Here is a 19,600-nt window from a genome sequence, read left to right on the forward strand (position 1 = left end):
CATCTTGCTGTTAAAATGTAGCGATCTTTTAATTTTTTTCTGATATTATATTTTTAGTTTTGGGATTTCAAGGGTATTTATTAATTAGTTAATAATTTTTTACCAAGGTAAGGTTTCTCTGTGTGTTATTCTTTCGGTCCCTGCCCTAGCCACGCCCACTCCCATAACCTCTGACCTGCCCATCGCCATCTTGGGACCCGTCCTCTTTCTGCTTCCTTGGCGTGCACACGCGTTTTCTCTGTCTCTCTCTTCTTTTATCTCTTTTCTCTGTCTTTCTTTCTCCCTCTTCCTTAATAAATACTTATGGCTATTTCCTGTGTTTACGTGTCTGTTACCTGCCGCCACCATGGGCCAAGGAAGAGTGCCCTCCTGTAGCTGCTTTCTCATGGTGGGCTCCGCCAACCCGCCCGGGAATCGCTTTTTAAGAATAACAAATGGTGCCGCGTGACTCCCGAACTGGGTTCTTTTCCACTTCGCCGGCCTACGACCCACTTGTTCCATCTACCTGGATGCAGCTCCTCCAAACAACAAATCAACTAATCCTGAGTGTCCCATCTCAGCCAGCTTAACCATCTCTTCTAACTCAAGGGTTTGACCGTTGAGCTCCCGGCAACCCTTCACGGTTTTTAGGGATGGGGGAACCTACAACCGCGGGCCTTCAGGGCCTCGGTTCCCTTTGCTGGCATTCAATTCGGCTTGTCTTCTGTGTTAAGCCTGTGCCTGAGACAGCTGACCTTAGCCAGCCCCTCAGCTCACCTGCGCCTGGAGGCCCGGGGTCTCCAGTTCTCCCTCTTTTTCTTTTTTCAATCCTTTTCTTCCTTCTTTTCGTTGTAACTGCTGCTACGGTGCAGCACGCTGCTATGGTGTGGCCTGACCTTGGCTGAATCCCTCCTGCCCGGGAATCCCTCTCCCATTGGAGGCTCGAGTCGATTCAGCCAGGTTATAACACCCCCCTATGGAATCGGACGCCTTTTCATAGGGCCTGCGGGTGTTCTGCCATCCGCATCTTGCCTTAACGGGGAGCCGTTCTCGTTGTAGGCTTGAGGTGCCACAGTTTTTGCAGGTGTTTGCACGGTCTTGACCACGGGAGCCAATCCATCCAGATCTATCACTCTGGCTTTATCTTTTAATGCCTTACACTTATCCGTTTCTGTCCAAATAAATGGCCCCATTAAAACTATACATGGCCGTTTTTCGGTTCCAGCCTTTTGCCCCTCCCCTCTGCGGCTTTTGTTGTGGCTTGGCGGGCTTTCCAACAGAGCAGACTACACGTGGCGGTCGCCATCTTGGCTGAGGGCCAGATCACGTGACCTCACTCTCCTGGTTTTAACCTGCCTCTTCACTCAGTTTTCACTAAACTCCTCATGCTAACTCTGTTAAATATGATTTGAGCAATGGTCAAATGCCTTTGATAGGGCCTGTCAGAGGCATCCACGTTGCCCAATTTTTGTTTACTCTCTATGTATAATAATTGTTTATTACATCTTATTTCAGACTACAAAACATGAGTCTTGTATTTTAAACTGGTATGTACCTTTAAGTCTCTTAAGCTGTTCTCTACCATTGTCAGTTTTACTGCTAACCTTATATTTCAAGCAGTTTTTCCCGCTCTATCTTTTTACAAATGTAAATCTTACCTGTTGAGAGCCAATTTGGTCAAGCTCCGACCCAACTTTCCAAACAAATTCTATACTGTAGTTATTCCTGATAAACAGCCCTCAACTGCTCAGAGATCTGGGGAATGTGATATTTAAGTATTTAATTATTAAAAACTTTTCACAACAACAAAAAAGAGACAGGTTGGCCAGCAGCTCTCTGCTCCCTCCAAAGAAGACAGAAGACAGACACGCGCAGAACAACGTCCTTCTGCATCTCGCTTTGACTGCCGAGTGCTGACCATTGGGCAAAACTGCCTTTCATCTAAACTAAAGACCTCTAGACGTGGACGGAATCACTGGAATTGACAGCCTAGCTGCTCAGGTCAAGGTAGGCCTGTCTTCCTACAGATTTCTTAGCCCACAGGGTCTTCTGGAGCCTGGCAGGCCCTGCGCCATCTTGGGACCCTTCCTCTTTCTGCTTCCTTGGCGTGCGCATGCGTTTTCTCTGTCTCTCTCTTCTTTTATCTCTTTTCTCTTCTTTTATCTCTTTTCTCTGTCTTTCTCCCTCTTCCTTAATAAATACTTATGGCTATTTCCTGTGTTTACGTGTCTGTTACCTGCCGCCACCATGGGCCAAGGAAGCGTGCCCTCCTGTAGCCGCTCTCTCATGGCGGGCTCCGCCAGCCCGCCTGGGAATCATTTTTTAAGAATAACACTGTGTACTCCTGTCTTTCCTGGAACTCACTCTGTAGACTAGACTGACTTCAAAATCAGGCCTCTGCCTCCCAAATACTGGGATTAAAGGCATGAGCCACCACAGCCCAACCAAATGCTGTTTCTTTGATCAAGCTATTGTCTTAGTTGGATTCAAACTGAAACATCTGTGTCTTATGTAGCAGGCACTAGTCCCAGCTCAGAACTTTTTTTTTTTTTCTTAGCAGCTTAGCCACTTTCTCTGTGAATACATAACTCAAGGTTTGAGCCGAGATGGGGACAGATAGGATGTTGGGAACTTTCCTGGCTCTTTCTATCAGAGAATTTCCCTTTTCATTTTCTTCTCAAGTTTGCTTGGTTCCTACAACTGAAACCTGTCTCTCCCCCCCCCACTCATCCTTTGTTCCCCATTTAGCACATGGCCACCTGCGTCTGGCCTCATCCAAAGCTGCAAACACGGGGAACCCATTCAGAGAAGTTACACGAAATGCTGTCTGTTTTTGAGCAAATCGCATGTGCTTATCTGTTGATTTTTGTGTACGCTTGTGTGGACTCATGTGCGTGAGTCACAACACCCGCGTGTGGAGGTCAGAGGACGAGGTGTAGGAGTTGGTTCTCTCCTTCTACCGTGTGGCTTCTGGGAATTGAACTCTGGTCATTAGGCTTGGCAGCAAGCGCCTCAACCAGCCAATCCATCTTCCTCAGCCTCCGTCCTCCTCTGTCTGCAGTGTAATGTAACTCAGCCATCATTCGAAATGGAGATTGGCTTTCTTTAGCATAATCCCTAGAAAATAAAAACTACTTTTTAATAGTTTAAGGAATGGAATAATTTAAGCCTTGTTGGGCTTGACACAGAGTGAGCCCTATTGAGTGCTTGGTGGCTGAATCTTCCCAAGGGCGTTCCAGTCGGTGGGTTACCCCAGTGTCCTTCTGGTCACCTCCTCATAAGGCAGCACATTCCATTTTAGAGATTCAGAGCATTTGAAATACCTTAATTGGCTCCAAACATGTCCATTTCTGCGTCAGAAATGGGAAAGTTCAGTTCTCATTCCAACTCCCCTGGCCACACAGAATGAGCCAGGATTCCAGAACCATCCCTGAGCTCCCAAGTGAGCACAGCAGCCTGACTCTTCCTCTGGTTCTGTTATAAATCTCCAGTTCCGTCTTGGTGCTGGCCTCTGTCTTCTGAGCCTCATTGCTCGTTTAGAGTGTGCCATCCAGAAGGATGTCCTCACCCTTCTGGTTTTCCAGCAACATTCCTGGCAGCTGTGGTGCAGTTGGCTGATACTGAACCAGTGCCAGTGAGCGCTAGGATGCCCCTCTTATCTCTCCCTCCCTAAGAGCACCCAGTAGCTTCCCCCACAGCCTCCCCTTCCTAAGGCACAGGGCATCTAGTATTGAGCAACTTGCTGCCATCAGAGCCCGCTTTGCTCTGAGATCCTTGTCACCTTAAGGGCATCAAGCTTAGACATGACTTGGAAGTCACCTGCCTCAAGGCCACTAAGTCTGTATAGTTGCTTACAATCTCCAGAAACATGAATCTGCATCAGATGATAGAACTCTTGATCAAGGTAGGATCTACCCAGGCCATAGTGGGAAAATGAAAACTGCATGTGGAATCCTACGGTTGGCAGAGCAGTTTCTGCCTCACCGCCCTGGATCTACAGAATAACCAGGAGAACTGGATGAAGGAGATGAAGAGGGTGCACGTGCACCATTTGACAGATTGGAACTCAGATGGTTAAAAACAAGGGGTCTCTACGTGTTTATTAGAAAACACTTTCCTCCACGCCCTAGACACCCTCCGTTTTGAATTCACCTCAGCCAGTCTCTCCATGGGAAGTTCCGCCCTGAGGCAGTTTTGGACACAGAAGATCTGTCCTCATCCCCATGGGAGCACAGCTGTGTGGTCAGGAGGCAGAGGCTTCTCCAGGCTGCTTTACAAGATGTTGCCTCTGGACTCCAGCAATCAACAAAAACCCAGGTACGAAGGCTTGGCTGCCCCTGACCTTTTACATACCCCGAGCTGAGTTGGGGGAGGAGGGAACTTCTACACAAAAGGGTCCGAGGAATGACCCGGCCTGCCTCAGCTACCTGCTGTTTCACACAAAGGGGCCTGAGGCCCCGGCTGCCTCTGGAAGCCAAAGAAAAGGGCCGAGATAATGAGTGGCTGGGCTACCGCTGCTCTCTTCAGAGAGACCCGAGAAGGAAGGCGGCCAAACCTCCCTGACAATAAAGAAGTAACAAATGAGGAATAAAAGCTTATGGAAGACATCTTAACCCAGGGATGAAAAAAAATGTCAACATCTGTGAGGTTTTCTGCACCAGCGGCCCCGGCCCTAATGAAAACTCTCCAGAGAGCATTCCCGGCACACAGGCAAAAAGGCTACATTTTTCTCTGGGGCGTGGAGGGTTCGACCAGGCTGCCCTTTCCCTTTCAGATGCTGCTGAACCAAGCACTAATGTTCATCTACAGCTTTCTGAAGGCTGAAGGGGCAGGAGGAGAATGGCGCGGGCGCGAGACCGTCTTTATTCCTCGAGTCGGAGGTGGGTGGATTTAAGAGCCGGCTACGTGTCGGCACGTTGAGGAGAGGAGGAAAAGGCAGAGGAATTAGAGAAAACGCTGTTTAACAAGGGTCCCTTTTGACCGGGGCCTCTCAGAAGGACGAAGCGCCCGGAGGAGTAATCCTCTTAGCACCGACTTATGTGTGTGTACAAAACAGGGAAGGCGAAGCTGGCTAAAATACCTCATGAAAACACAGAGATTTGTGTCCAGGCTTCACCTTGCATTCTGGAGACTGGGACCGGCAGATGTTTGCTTGTAAGGCTCATTTACAAATGCAGACTAGGGGCTCTGGGGCCGGGGAGGAGTTGACCCCACTCTCTCCAGAGGTGGGGTTTAGGGGACTTGGAACCTCAAGACTTTCTCTTGGGGGTTCTGACACTCCGTATCCCCCAAGTCATGCCTTTGAGGTGGTCTGTGTGGTCTCATTCTTTGAGTGTGTGCTCTGACTTCACCAGGATGGAACTCCATGACTTAGCCCAAGAAAAAGCAAATCCTAACCAATAAAAGCAGCTGCCTGGGCTGATTGGGGAGGCCGACATGAGAAGAAAAGAGCCCCTAAATCTGGAGCCACTTTTCTGCCGAGTTATGGTCAGAGAATGCAGAGATGGTCTTTACACACACACACACACACATGCACACGAGTGAGCACACACACACACACCCCCAGCCACACACATGTAATGTTCATACATGTGACACACATAGGCAAACAGAATAGCATGTACACATATGGACATCAGTCATCCATGTATGCACGGCACACATCTGCATCTTGTCAATAATAAACGCACACTCCAGATGAATTTGGTACCCACGCCCCCTCCCAGCCAGGACTGTCCAGCCTTTTTGGCAAGCATCTCCCTTCTCCAGATTCTTCAAGCAGAGGCTATCAGGCCAAATGTCTTTTCTGATTTGATCTCAAACTGAAACAAGATGTGATGAGAGTAAATGAGAAGCTTGGGACTGCCAAGGACACGCCACCTAACCGACTACCGGAAGTGTCCTTCCTTCCTTGGATGGACTGTGCAGAATCCAAACTGTTGGCCATTGCAACACCAAGAGGCAGAGCGGGCAGCCAGGACTCAGTGACTCAGGTCAGGTGTGAGCTGTCCCTCTGTGAGTTGACCCCGTGGTCCTTGGCTTATACGACAGGTAGTGAGCATCCAGGCCGTTGTCATGGTAACTGAGCAGTTCTGAGAGTGCTCTGTAGTACCATTTCATTTTTATTAATCACACACACACACACACACACACACACACACAGGATGTATGTGTAGAGGTCAGGGGACAACTTGTAAAATTTGATTCTTTGCTTGCATGTTGAGTTCTGGGATTGAACCCAGCCATCAGGTTTGTGCAGCGAGTTCTTCTGCCAACTGAGCCATCTTGCTGGCCCCATCATGTCATTTTAAATCAAAGGGAATCAGCTGGGCAGTGGGGGCGCACAACTTTAATCCCAGCACTTGGGAGGCAGAGGTGAGTGGATTTCTGAGTTTGAGGATGGCCTGGACTACAGAGTAAATTCCACGACAGCCGGGACCACACAGTAAAACCTTGTCTTGAAAAACCAGTAAGTAAGTAAATAAATTAATAAACAAATTGGAGGGGATCCAGGCTAACATATAGTTGAAGTCGGGGCACTGTGACATTTGTGATCTTTAGTGGAGTCACAAACTCAGATCCTTGTGTGTGCACAGCAAGCCCCTTCGTGTCTGAGCTATGTTCCCATCCAAATTCTCTCACGTCCAATGTGCCTATAAGGAAACAAGCCCAGAGAAGTCACAGGCATAGCTAGAAATGACAGTTAGTATTTGAACTCAGAGCCACCTACCACCAAGCTCAGTCTATTAATTAGCCTCACCATGGTGCCCCTTTGAAGAGCCTGGGTGCTAGGTAATTTTCTTCCCATGCCTTTCACGGTTGGTGAAGAGACCTGGCTGGCCCTTCCTGGCTCATCCCTCTGCTTCTAGCCTATGTCCCCTCCATTTTCTTGGACATCCTGGGTCTCCTCTAGAGACTTCACATGCAGCCATCACACAGGCCCAGAACTTCTGAAGTGGTTAGACTTTGCTCTTCCTGCCTCCAGATTGGTGCTGCCATCAGATGGACCTATGGGAAAGTGTGTGGGAACGTTTTCTGGATTAATGATTGATGTGGGTGTCCACAAGGGGTGGTGTTACCCCTGCAAGTGATCTTGAGTTGTACGTAAAAGCAGGCTGATAAAGTCATGGGAAGCGAGCCATGTCTGTTTCAATTCCTGCCTCCAGGTTCCTGCCTTCAGTTCCTGGACAGAAATTAGTACCCGACAATGGATTATTGCTCTGCCAGACCTGCCCATGTTTTGGGGAGAATTGTGGAAGGACTTTGGAAGTTTTGTCTGGGAACTTTTGACCACTGAGTGTTTAGAGCACTGGGCTGTTACATGAACCTGGAAGCTAAGCACACTGAGAGTAGTCCAGGTACTGGAAGCCTGGTTTGTGACATGTCAAAGGGAAGTAAAAACACCATCAGGGATGTCTGAGCTGTATCTTGAATTACGAACCATTAAAGTGGGAACTTTTCTTTCCTAGAACCATTGATGCTAGTCATCTGAAGCTGAGAAAAGGGCCAAGAGATCAGCATCACTGAGGTAAAATCTTCTGGGTGTTTCTTCTCAGAGTCAGCACACAGCAGCTGTGGTCCAGAGGTACCTTGTGCTGGTAGCCAAACTTGATACCATGAGTTTCCAATGTAGTACTGAAAGTGTTTATAAGGGTGTCATGGAGCTAAGGCTTGGCACCACATGTCTGAAGAGAGCCCGACAAGGCTGTTGATGAAGGGGCAGCCTAGCTGCAGTAGAGACCCCAGCATTTAGGAGATGCCTGTACCATGGGCTAACCACCATGGACAGCAGCAGCTATACAGGGGAGCCCACTTGAATGGAGGAGACAAATCATATGTGGTAGAGGGCAGAGCCTTAGAGGTGGACCCTGGGTCCTGTGGAGTCCAGGGCATGGTGCGCCAAACCCAGATATGAAGCCCTGAACTTTTTACATGGTTGGACTTTGATTCAGTGGTAACTGGCCTGGTTTTTCCCTCTTAGAGTGAGAAAGCATTTAGTTTGCTTCTCAATTTTGTTAAAGTCCACAGTTGAGAGACTCTGGATATTTTAGAGGGCCTTTTGGGTGCTTTAAAGAAACTGATATTTTAAGGCATTTGACTAATATAAGAGATTTAATGTTCAAATATGAATTTTGAATTTTGTACAGAACTTAAGTGAGTTTGGTTTTTGTTTGTTTGTTTATTTATTCATTTATATGAACTTAAGAAAAATTTATGGAAAAAAGGAACCTGCCAGTCGTGAGGTGTGGCTCTCCACATCTGTCCTGTTTCTCCCCCCACCCTGTTTTCTCTCTGAGCAGGCCCTTTGTGGTCTTCTTCCTGGCTTACAGAGGCCTCTTGTGCCCCAGGCCCTTTGTGGCTAGAGAGCCAGGCCCACTGCATGTGGAACTCCCCAGACTACCTCCAATGCCTCAGTCACTCCTGGCCCAGCTGCCCCAACTCTCATCTCTTGGCTCTGTCCCAGCTCCTCTCCTCCTACCCCTGCTCAGCTGGGCGTGGCCTACTACTTGAAGCACAGCTGTGTGAGCTCAGGTCTGAATTCTTATGCCTACTCGGCTTCCATGCGGGGCTGTTGCGGTTGCTCACTTTATAGATGTGAGTAGTTCTGTTGCTCCCCTGAGCCGGGAGGCTCCATGGCCTTGGTGTTGATGAGGGGCCTGAGATGCAAGCACTCATCCTCCAAGTCTGACTGGAGTCCCATGAGGCTTGTGTTACTGTTGTGTTGCTGTGAAGAGACACCATGACCAAGGCAACTCTTATAAAAGCATTAACTGGGTCTGGTGTAGAGTTTCAGAGGCTTAGTCTGTTGTCATCATGGTGGGGAATCACACAGGCTGGAGCAGTAGCTGAGTTTGAGAAAGAGGGAGGGGGAGGAAGGGAAGGCAGAGAGAGGGAGAGAGAGAGGAAGGAAGGGGAGAAAGGGAGGGAGGGAGGGAGAGAGAGGGGGGGGAGAGGGAGAGAGACTTGGCCAGGTGTGGGCTTCTGAAACTTCAAAGCCCACTCCCAGTGACACACCTCCCCCAACAAGGCCACCCTCAACTCTTCCTAAACCGTTCACCAACGTTCACCAACGGGGGCCATTCTTATCCAAACCATCACGGTCTGGGAATCTGCCTCTTCCTATCCTATCTTAGAATGCTGCTGCTTCTAAGGCTTGAAAAGGATGGCTCTGTTCTCATCCTTACTTATACCCCAGAGCATCTCAAAACTGCTTGACTGGCCTGGTTTGGGTGGACTTTCGAGATTGCCAGAAGCAGTCCTCAAATCTCTAAGCCCAAACCCTCAGCTGGACTTGGCCCCTCAGCTCTTGTTGGAAATCTATAGAGGAACTGGCAGTTACTGGCTGAAAGGAGAGTCTGCTAGGATGTGTTAACATGTGGGATGGAGCCCGCAGAGGGAGGCCACAGGGCAGACAGTGTTAGGATTTCAAGGGAGGTGCCGAATGCTGGAGTTTCCCACAACACCCTCTTACTGCATCCCCTCTATTTTGGGAGCCAGTTCCCTAAGAATCTGATTATAACTTCTCTAGTAAAGGGGGCATTCCTGACTACTTGCCAATGTCCCTCACCCATCTCTGATGACAGGCAGGTCCCCATCCTGGGGCCTCAGTGGCCCCAGCTAGAAAGGGAAGTTCTTTCAAGCCCCGAGGTCATATGATATTTGCAGCGGATGGGAAGCTCTCAGTGTCACTTAGATTCTACCCAGAATATGACCTCCTTTCTTTCACTATAGCTTGTGCCTAGTGTTGGTGGTGTGGTTCACTTCCCTGTTCTTGGCCCTCCTAGGTCAATCAGCGCAAATGGGAAGGTGAACTAGAGGAAGCCCTGTGGGCTGCAGGCAAGTCTGCAGATGCATGCTTGCTTTCATACCTGCTAACTTGGCACCCAAGTACCAGTAAGCCAGGCTGGGCAGGCAGCCAGGCAATAGTCAGACTCTTAGCTTTGCTTTGAAGCAGTGGCTGTCTGGGTTCTCTTCTAACTGCCTGAGGAAGCTTAAGGGTTAAGGAATTCAGGGGACAGCATGCACAGTGGGATGGAGGCCCTCTGAGATAGCCAAAGGTGGGGTGGACAGGCTAGTAGGAGCCCCCAGACTCAAGCCTATGCGACATCCAGTCCCAACCTCAACCTGGCTATCATCTCTGTCACCTTCATTCATAGTCATGAGGGCTTTTACTGTTGACGTTTTGGATTTTGTGAAATGTCACAACCTAGGAAACCCTATTAGTGGTATTCTCTGTAATGGACACATTCTCTTACCCACTGCCACACTGATACCCGCTGTTCTCGATAAGCCACCCAGACTCCATATAGGTAAACAAGGAAGGAAGCCACCATGGGATGGATGCTGAGACCTTTTACCTGTTTTGCCTCTATCCTGGGCTTGATGAGTGAGGTGGGCTGCAGGCTCCGCAAGTTCTGGAAGTCTTTGGTCCAGGGACAAGATCCATTCCATCAACTTGATACTTGGTTTCCACAGTGGGGGCCTGACACCACAAATCCCCACTCAGGGGCTTGCAGCAGTAGCCAATGGAGCAGAGAGGACAGCCGAAGCTGAGAAACAGAAGTGAGGGACTGACCAGCACCTGAAGGTCAGGATGGGAGGACAAGAGGTGCTCCCTCCCCCCAAAATGACCCCAAGATATGCTTATGATAAATATGCAATCAGAACTATGAATTTTTTTTCTCATCCCAAAGTCGAGGAAATTACCTCAGAACAGGGCTGCGGTGAGTTGGCCGGCTGGAGTAAGGAGAGTCCGGACCAGTGCCACACTAGTTAGTGGCTCTCCATCTTCCCAATGTTGCGACTCTTTAATACAATTCCTCATGTTATGGTGACCCTCAACCATAAAATTATTTTCGCTGCTACTTCATAGCTGTAAGTTTTCTACTGTTATGAATCATGATGTAAACATCTGCTATGCAGGAATGTCCAATATGCAACTCCTATGGAGGGTCAGCCAACCTCCAAAGGGGTCTTGATCTACAAGTTGAGAATTGCTGCTGTAGAACCATCCCTGACCATTCCCCAACAATGGCATTGTCAGAATTCTAACACCCTCTGGTCTTGTCTCGGTGTCATCTATGTGAGGATTTCCCAGGGGTACCCCCCCAAATTAACTGCTCTTCCCTCCAGACCCCTATGAACCTTGTTTGTCTCTCATTAACCCCTTCTCTTGCCCTGAGACTGGAGGTGGTCCTCTAGCCTCCATGGCCTGCAATCTCTGCAGAACCAAGCCCTTCCTTACCATCTGTGTCTCCAGCCCTTCTGTACTGAACAGCACATAGTATGTACTCAGTGAACGAGAGAGAAGATGAAGTCACTCAGAAGGTCCTGTTGCTCCACCCTGGGGGTTGCTCAAAGCTCATTACTCCAGCCACTGCTCACAGTCCTAAATACGGAAGTATGAATCCCAGTGCAGGCAGAGGTACATCCTGCAACCTGTGCTTCAGAGCGGACTCCCTGGGAGTCTCTGGAGCAGGCTGGACAGTGAGGATCCTGGGCCCCTGTTCTTGCCTGGGGAGAGGACTTAGCCGAGTCTTTATCTGAGAGGCCACGACTGTGATGGTTCTATCTTTCCATGACCCATTTTCTCCCCTGGAAATGTCATTCTGATGTCCATTCGGTTCCTGTCAGAAGCCCAGTGAGCATCAGGACCAAGGATGGCAGAAGGCTGCCCTGATGCCTTTCTCCGAGTGACAATTGTGGAATCTTGGCTTCTTCCCATTCGTCCCAGAACTGCTGGGTTTGAAGTGCAGCTTCTGAGAGACTTGGATTTAGACAGTGAGTACAGGCCTGTTGGGGTCACAGGGCTCCACAAAGCTAAAGCCAAGCCCAGCCACCCACCCTTGCTCACTGTGGGCTGTGCCCTCTCCCTCCACATGGAAGGCTCTGCACTGGGCCATGAGGTTTCAGCCTGGGCTTCCAAGTCAGAAAAGCCTGAGTTCAAATCCCAGGCCTGGATTTAAGGAGCTCTTCCCACAAGGAAACCTCTGCCTCAAAGTTGCTGTTTTGTTCAACCCATAAAGCTGTTTTCGTCGTGTCTGAGCCCCAGTCTCTCCCTTTCCCTTGTAGAGGAGAAGGTGATGAAAATTTGTTTTGTAGGAACTGGGAGACAGCTGTCAATTCACTGTGTTTCCCAGTGAGGTTTCTGTGAGGTCCCAGGCCTGGAGGAGAACATTCTGTGGGAAGATGGGCATCTCCCACCATGGCACCCATGCTGCTGAGGCCTTATGAGGCCTCGGGGAAGGGCTTTACTGGACCCAGGGTAGTAAAGGGTAGTACTTTACTGGGTCTGTGGGTCTTTTCCTGACCTCCTGCATGCTGCCATGGGATTTTGGAAGGTCCTGATCTCCTTGTCCAAAGCTGGAGACTCTGGCAAAGGTCAGTCTGAACTGTGTAGACATTGGAACCACTGTGATTTACAGTGTTTTCCTGAGGATATATAGACATTTATAAAAAAGCCCTAACAGAATAGCTTTGCAAACCTTTTTCACCAGCAAGGGGAAAAATGGTGAGGGAAAGGTTAAAAAGAAAAAGGGATTTGAGCCAATAACTTGGACTTTCTGCGGGCCAGCTGGAGAGAAGCGAGTAGCTGGGTTTTCTTTCCAGGGGAGTGCGCTGGGGCCAACTGAGTTGCTGCCAACCCTGATGGGCCTGTGGCCAAGACCTTGAGGAGGGGTGCAGCTGCCCCCATGCCCTCCAGGCCCTGTGTCTCCCACTGTGTGCTAAGCAAGGCTCTTCCTGTACTGGGGGCAAGGTGCCAGAGGTCCCCCTTGGGGCCCGGCTTGTTGAGGTTGGGTCAAGCTCTGCTTCTCCCTGGATAGCTCTCAAGGGAGACAAGAGAGGGGACCTGAGAACTGGGGTCTGAGGCCTAATCAAGGAAGATCCAGTGATGGCTGTCTGTCTGTCAAGGCTGGGGTGAATGACTAGGCAGAGTCTGGCCGGGGTTTGGCCAGAAGACCTTGAGCTTGAAGGCAGGAGGGACGGTCTCTTGCATTCTCACCTGCCACAGGTGACAGTTTATTTGTGACAATTTTCAGCTGTCCCTGCAGACAAAGGCTAAGTCTCCACAGCAGCTCTTCTTCCCTCTCCCTGCCCCCAGAGACCCATCCAGACCCAGGCTGTGTTTGCTCTGTGGGTAGCAGAGGGTCCACTGCCTGGCTGGGTAGATTTCTGTCCTTCCTCAGGTTGCAGAGGTACACAAGGACTTTGTAGTCATACTCCCCTGTGAGGAAGTCGTAAGAGTCGTCCAAGCCAGCAAGGAAGGGGAGAGGCAGCAGGACTGGCCAGGTCTCTCGCCAGCCGGGCAACACTGTCAGGTACTGGAAGTTCCTGACACTGCCTGGCCCAGTGAGTGAGCAGTGGCAGATGGAGAGCTGGCCGGAAGGGGTCTTCTCCCATCAGAGACTCCTAAATTCTGACTGGTGAGTTCAGTGACGACACTTCCTTCTTCTTCATCACGATGTAAAGAGACCCATGGGGCTGGTGAAAATGCCTGACTCTGAAGGAGATTGAAGAAAGGCTGGGATGGGTTTGCACTTGGCCACAAGTGGAAAGATCAGAGCCAAAAAGCTCCTCAGAACCAACAATCCATCCCCTTATTTTACACTTAGGAAACTGAGGCCCAGAGAGGGGAAGGGACTTTCCTAGAGAGCCCGACCATGCCTTCACTCTGAGCTCCTTCTGTCTACTTTTTAAACTCAAGCGAGCAAGTGTCACTTCTACTGTAATCAGGACCAAAACCAAGACATTCAGCAAATTGGAGAGAGGGTGCATTTTCTCATAGGAAAAATATATTCCTTGGTGAACAGCACCTGCCGGGGTCCAAGGGTCTTTTCCATCCCTGGCTTTTTAAGGGAAGGCAAGATGAGTGTTCTCTTGTCCAGTTAGTGTCCAGATGGAGGGATGTTCAGGTGAAGGAATGGAGTCATTCTGGGCCTCTAGTGAGTGCAGATGAGGGAGGAATCTGTGTTCTGGTGGGCTGTACTGACTCCCCTGTGACACACACACACACACACACACACACACACACACACACACACGGTGGGGAGCTCTTGGCCTGAGAGCTTCCTTAATGGGAGTATGAAGGGAACTGAGGGAGGAGGATTTAGGCTTGGGAGGGGTGGGTCACAGAAAGAACTGAAAATGAGAGCTTTGCAGTTTAAGAAGAGGCCTGGAAACTGTAACCAGAGATAGTACATTCATTTCCCAGCTGCCCAGACCCGAATAGTCAGACAGAAACTATATTAATTACAGCACTGTTTGGCCAATGACTCAGGCATATTTCTAGCTAGCTCTTATATCTTACATTAAGTAAACCAATCCATTTTCATTATTCTATGTATTGCCACGAGGCTGTGCCTACAGGTAAGGTTTTTCTGGCATATTTCTCCTTCGGCAGCTATGTGGTGTCTTCTAGACTCTGCCCATTCTCTCTTTATAGCTCTGTTCAGATTTCCCACCTGCCTGTGCTCTGCTAAGCTATTGGCCAAACAGCTTTATTAATCAACCAATACAAGCAACACATATGCAGAAGGACAGCCAACGTCAGGAAACATCATTCCTTTATTATTGTCATTCCTAAGGGTGCCCTACCCTGCCCCTCTGCTCTGGCCTTTGTCACCTGTCCCTTCTGGCAACAGCCCCCAGACTGGGTTTTCCCTTGCCAACCTCTCCCTTCAGTCCTAGGGTCTCTGGGCTTCCTGGGGCTTCCAGGGTCAAGTCTAAATTCTATAAACTTCAGTATCACACTTTCCCCTAGCTGTCTGTTGGGAGAGACCACCCCCTAATCTGTGAGCATTCTCCTAATCTCTGCCTGCCTGCCTTCCCTGCCTGCCTGTCACGGCACATCATCTCACATGTCTGCTTCCTTCATCCTCTGCTCCTGCAGTCTCCCGACAGTTTTTGGGGCCTCCCAGTTGCCATCCACCCCTATGCCTGCTTGAGGCCCGTTCTGTCTTCGCTCCCTTTCCCCTTATCCTAACCTACCCCTACATCTCCCTAAAAGAAGAGCTGGCCTCCAGCTCTCCTCACTAATCCTGCACACCTATCTCTCACATGCCCTGTGTCCTTGACAGGACCTAAAACAGAATATTGAAGCTGTCCATAATTTATCCTTCTCCACGTGTCGCTAGGTTGTGGTTGGGCGTATTCTTGGTTCACAGTAGGTCTTGCAGGGTTTAGCATTTAGTAGAGGCTTCATAAAACATCTATTGTGTCAAAATGATCTGTTTCTTACTAGCCCGAGGAGAGTTGCTCAGAGGCAGGACCCACCCCCACATCACTGGCATGCCTGGCACAGAGCCTGGCTCCCAGGCTGTCCATAAATCCTTAACTTAGAGGATTTCAGCAATGCTCAATTGAGAAGTCATCTGTATTATTTCCTCTCTAAAGAGGCCCCTTCTTGGGAGAAAACCTCACAAGTTGTCTTGCTTAGGGATCCTTATGAAACATGAAAAGCTATTTGCTCCAAGCAGAGATTGACAGGCGGGACTGGAAGCAGGGTGGGAACATGGTGGTAGGAGGGGAGAGAGGTCAGCAGGTCCCCTGCACTTGCTTTTGGCTTTCTGCCTGTGAGAAGGTAAACAAGGCAGGACTGTGGGTGGGGGTGTTTGATGTTTCAGAGATCAAAACAGCACTTTGTCCTCCTTTCACAGACAGAGACCATGAGCACAAAGCATGGAGGTGCGTGCAGATCATCCAGGGAGAACCTGTATCGTTCCCATGGTGGGTTTGGGAAACACCTCCATCAGTACTTGTGACCAACTTTGGGTGGTTTACCACTAAAAATGAGAGGGAGGGAGAAGAGAGGAGAAGGGAGAGAGAGAGAGAGAGAGAGAGAGAGAGAGAGAGAGAGAGAGAGAGAGAGAGAGCACGGATATGATATTGGGTGGGTTCTGGGAGGAGTTGGGCGAGGGGAAAACATGATCAAATTGTATTGTGTGGAAAAATTTTTCAATAGAAAGGTCAAAGTTGAAATGAGAAAATGTCAAGTTTTGTTGAGTCCCCACCATAATCTGTTTTACTGTCATTTAAATGTTAATAAGAAAAAACAGAAACACATGTATGCACGCACACACGCACGCACATGCACACGAGCGCACGCACACACACACACACACACACGAAGCAAACACGAGATGACACTTTATAAAGAAGCACACTAGGTAATGAGATAACAGGCAGGGAAGACCTCCTGGGGATGGCGCTGGAGCTGACCACAGACTCACAACGTGGCTGCAGAAGGCAGAAAGAAGAGGCTAGCTAGAGGAATAGTGTGAACAACCACATCTTTCCTTGTTGCCAAGCAACAGGACTGCTGGGTCCAGCAGCATTGGGAGGCAGGGAGAAGGCCCTGCAAAGTGGGTCCCCACAGCAGCAGGTGCCTTGCTGTGTTTATCAGCTTCACCTGTTCATGTGGAGCAGGGCTCAGTGGGAAGGGACCTCTGACCGAGCGATGCTGATCTAGCTCTGATCTGCTGCTGAAGTGCCACAGAACGGGCCTCCGATAAGATGCCTTCTGCCCCTGGGAAGCTACTTCCTGTCTGGTCCTCTGCTGCTCCTCTTCCGTGTGACGTCCAAACACCACAGCTTTAAAAAGCACTACTACCCCAATGCCTGGCCATTATGAACTGGATGAAAACAAGATACAACACAATCTGGTTGTCGATATTAATTTGCCTGAAGGAACCCAGTACTCTTCCACGTAAACTGCACTTTCCTGGGGCGGGGCGGGGGGGGGGATCTGGGCTGGGCCCCCTCTTAGATGAAGACTGCTCTTCCACGTCACAGCTCTTGCTTGCTGGTTTTCCTCACGCCAACAGCTGGTCTGCAGCTGTCCATCTGCTGGCCTGGCTCCAGGCTGATAGGGATGATTTGGTAATAGAAAAAGCTATGGCACAGCCATGGGGTTACAGCTCTCCCAAATCACCCAGAGTCGCCTTAGAAACGGGCCACCGCCTACCACCTTCCCTCGCTGATGTGACTAGAGTGTGGATTTTGGCACGTGAATGCTGTGCACCATCCTCATGTGTGGCAGCCAGGGGACCACCCAGCCCTGAAAAGCTGGCCCACACCCCTCAGGGTGAGCTCTCTCTCTCTCTCTTCATGCCTGAACTTGTTTTTCCTGGCAGTGTAAAGGCCACATGTTTTGTGGCCTTACATGTGAGGCGCCTATGTGGGCTCCTTTTACCCAGCAAGGGGAGAGCGATATAAGAAGGGCTTCGTGGGAACAGAACCATTTATAACCCGCTAAACTGCCTGTCCTGATAGAGACCCAGTCCCTCCTGCGTGGAGTAATGCGTACAAGATGTGGAGCGCTTCGGGCCATCCCAGCCATGTGAGCCGGCCAAGCACTTATGTTTTGAATAACCTCTTGGGCGGCGCTTGCTAATTGATACCAGCGACAGCTTCGCAGCCCTCGGAGAACAGAGAAGAAGCCAGGAATCCCCAGGACAAGGGGAGGATTCACCAACGCCCTTGAGTCACTCCACACCATCACACGTGTCTGGTCCAGACAAACACTACTAGTGACTGGAAGTGCACTGCCCATGAACTCCGGCTAGTCTGCTGGAAAACAGCTTCTAGAAAGTTCTTTTCTCAAGGAATCCAAACCCTGCCTCCACAAGTCTTCATGTTAGGGCCCTTGCCCAGTCGGTTCTGGTGCCGCCCCTCTCACAGGAGCACCCTTTGCTGCAGGAAGACAATCCTGAATTGACCCAAACTGCGTGAGACCCCTAGACTTCGTCTCCCAGGGCTTCTTAGACAAGTAGCTTCCCAAGTGCTTGCTGAGCGGCCCAGCGGGGAATCCGGATGAGTTCCAGGTTCATCCACAGTTTGCACTTAGCTGTGGCAGCTACCAGGAATTAGGAGGCTTCCTCTCCAGGGTCTCAAAATATCTGAGACCCTGATCTTCACGTCCACTAATGGGTTAACAGGACTTGTTCGTTCAATTCTTTGACACTAAGAAACAGCAGCCCTGGTAGAACTGTGCTTGAGATGTATCCAGATCCAGCTTAGGCTCGTAGGCTTCATAGGTTTCAAGCAAACAGGAAGATGAGCACACCTGGGAAACTGAGGCTGGGATTAGGAGAAATGACATGTGCCCACAGGTACATGGCACACTCCCTGGGATCTGGAACTCTGTGCTTTTGAGGCCTGATCCAACGCCTTTCCCTTACCCTCAGACAGCTCAGCCAGGCAAAGGGGATGGGACACATCAGCTACCAGACACTTGTGTTTCGTGTGTTTCTGGGCACAGGTTGGTGTGGCTTCGAGCAGCCACCGTGCCCCTCCTCCCCTTGAGAGCAAAGAACTGGGTGTTTATGGACCCCCGCTGTGGTCTCTGGCCCTGGAAACAGGGTGTGCCCACTCAGCCTGAGGGAGCCGAGGCGGCCAGTTCCTGCTCTGCCGCTCTTCTCTGTGCCCGGAAGCCTGAAGGCACAAGGGCTGGCCGCTTTCCCAGAAAACCCAGCTCACTGCCTGCCTGTTCTGTCCTTGAGCTCAGCCCCAGTGCTGTCCCGTGACAGGATCCAGGTTGGGGATGGAAGACAGCAGACCTCCTCTGAGGCTTCTGAGAGAGCCTACAAGTTAGGGTCTCCAGGGGTGGTCCCCAGGACCAGGACCCCCCTACCCCAGGCAGCATGCACCTTCATTCAGCTTGGGGGGCCTGTATCTGGAAGACAAAACAAGGGTGCCCTCCCCTCCTTGATGAGTTACTTCTAAAGGCCCTGTCTCCAGTATGGGGGGAGGGGACTTGGAGGCTATCCAGGGGACAGCCTTCAGGCTTCTGTGGTTTCTACTGGCAGGGCTGGAGGACACTCCCCACTCCCCGTATTGTGTGACCACCTAGGCTGAAGCGATAGAGTTGACCAGAGGCAACTTTTGAACTCTTTCTTTCCCTACAGTGAGCAGAAAGCCCCTTTCTCCTGCTTTGGTGGGGGTAAGACGTGTTGTTGGAAGCCTGCAGGCACTGACTCTGAAGGGTGGCGTCAAGGATAGTGGCCACCAGTCAGTCTGTTCTCAAGATGGTGTCGTGTCTCCCTTATCGAGTGGCCAGGTGGAAAGGCATGGGCCGTGGGTATGGTCATGTCTCCCTCATTGTGAATTTTGTGAGTAACATACTGATGCAAAGAAAGCGGTTGCAGTTCAGCCTGAGACTGACTCGGTGCTCTCATCTGTAAAATGGATCCTCAAAAATGTGGCCCTCTTAATAGTCACTGGATTTGAATGGGCCTTTCCCACTTTGAGGAAGGGTGGGATCAGCTGACCTTGCCATCCAGCCATTGTCATGCTGGTCTAGGAAGAAGCCCTTAGCCCTAGCTGCCTGGGAGGGCTGCAGGCCGGGGTGACGCATCCTTCTTCCTTCCCCACTAGGAGGAGCACTCGGCACTTGCTGAGGTCAGGAGGGCGGGCGATGGGGGGCGGGGAGGGAGAGAGGAGCGTCTGGTCCCCGCTGCCAGGTCCTGCCCTCCCCGCAGAGCTGGACCTCGCGTCTCCAGGGCCCTCTCCCTCCCGGGTGCTGGCAGGCTCTCAGAGGCCGGAGGAGGAGGTCTGGCTGCCAGGAAGGGTGGGGCTGCCAGACGCTGCAGAGCCACACTGTGACCCAGCCGTCCCGGAAACG

At 50.5% G+C, this 19,600-nt stretch overlaps 2 long non-coding RNA genes across 4 annotated transcripts; both read left to right on the top strand.

Annotated features, from left to right (window-relative positions):
* The first annotated feature begins 4,268 nt into the window (after window positions 1-4,268).
* Window positions 4,269-8,818, top strand: LOC126512261 (uncharacterized). 3 transcript variants are annotated; one of them, XR_007594973.1, is made up of 4 exons: window positions 4,269-4,296; window positions 4,754-4,859; window positions 7,146-7,337; window positions 7,449-8,818. It is a non-coding gene; the product is annotated as an uncharacterized lncRNA (long non-coding RNA). The 3 variants fall into 3 exon arrangements; XR_007594972.1 differs by lacking the exon at window positions 7,146-7,337; XR_007594971.1 differs by having other exon boundaries at window positions 4,275-4,859.
* Window positions 8,819-9,352: 534 nt separating this feature from the next.
* On the top strand, window positions 9,353-19,242 carry LOC126512275 (uncharacterized). Its single transcript, XR_007594982.1, has 3 exons — window positions 9,353-13,403; window positions 15,636-15,705; window positions 16,467-19,242. It is a non-coding gene; the product is annotated as an uncharacterized lncRNA (long non-coding RNA).
* Window positions 19,243-19,600: the final 358 nt, after the last annotated feature.

Source organism: Alexandromys fortis, unplaced genomic scaffold, assembly GCF_014885135.2.
Source record: "Alexandromys fortis isolate MF-2015 unplaced genomic scaffold, M_Fortis_MF-2015_v1.1 scaffold_100_1_3062724, whole genome shotgun sequence".
NCBI lineage: Eukaryota > Metazoa > Chordata > Mammalia > Rodentia > Cricetidae > Alexandromys > Alexandromys fortis.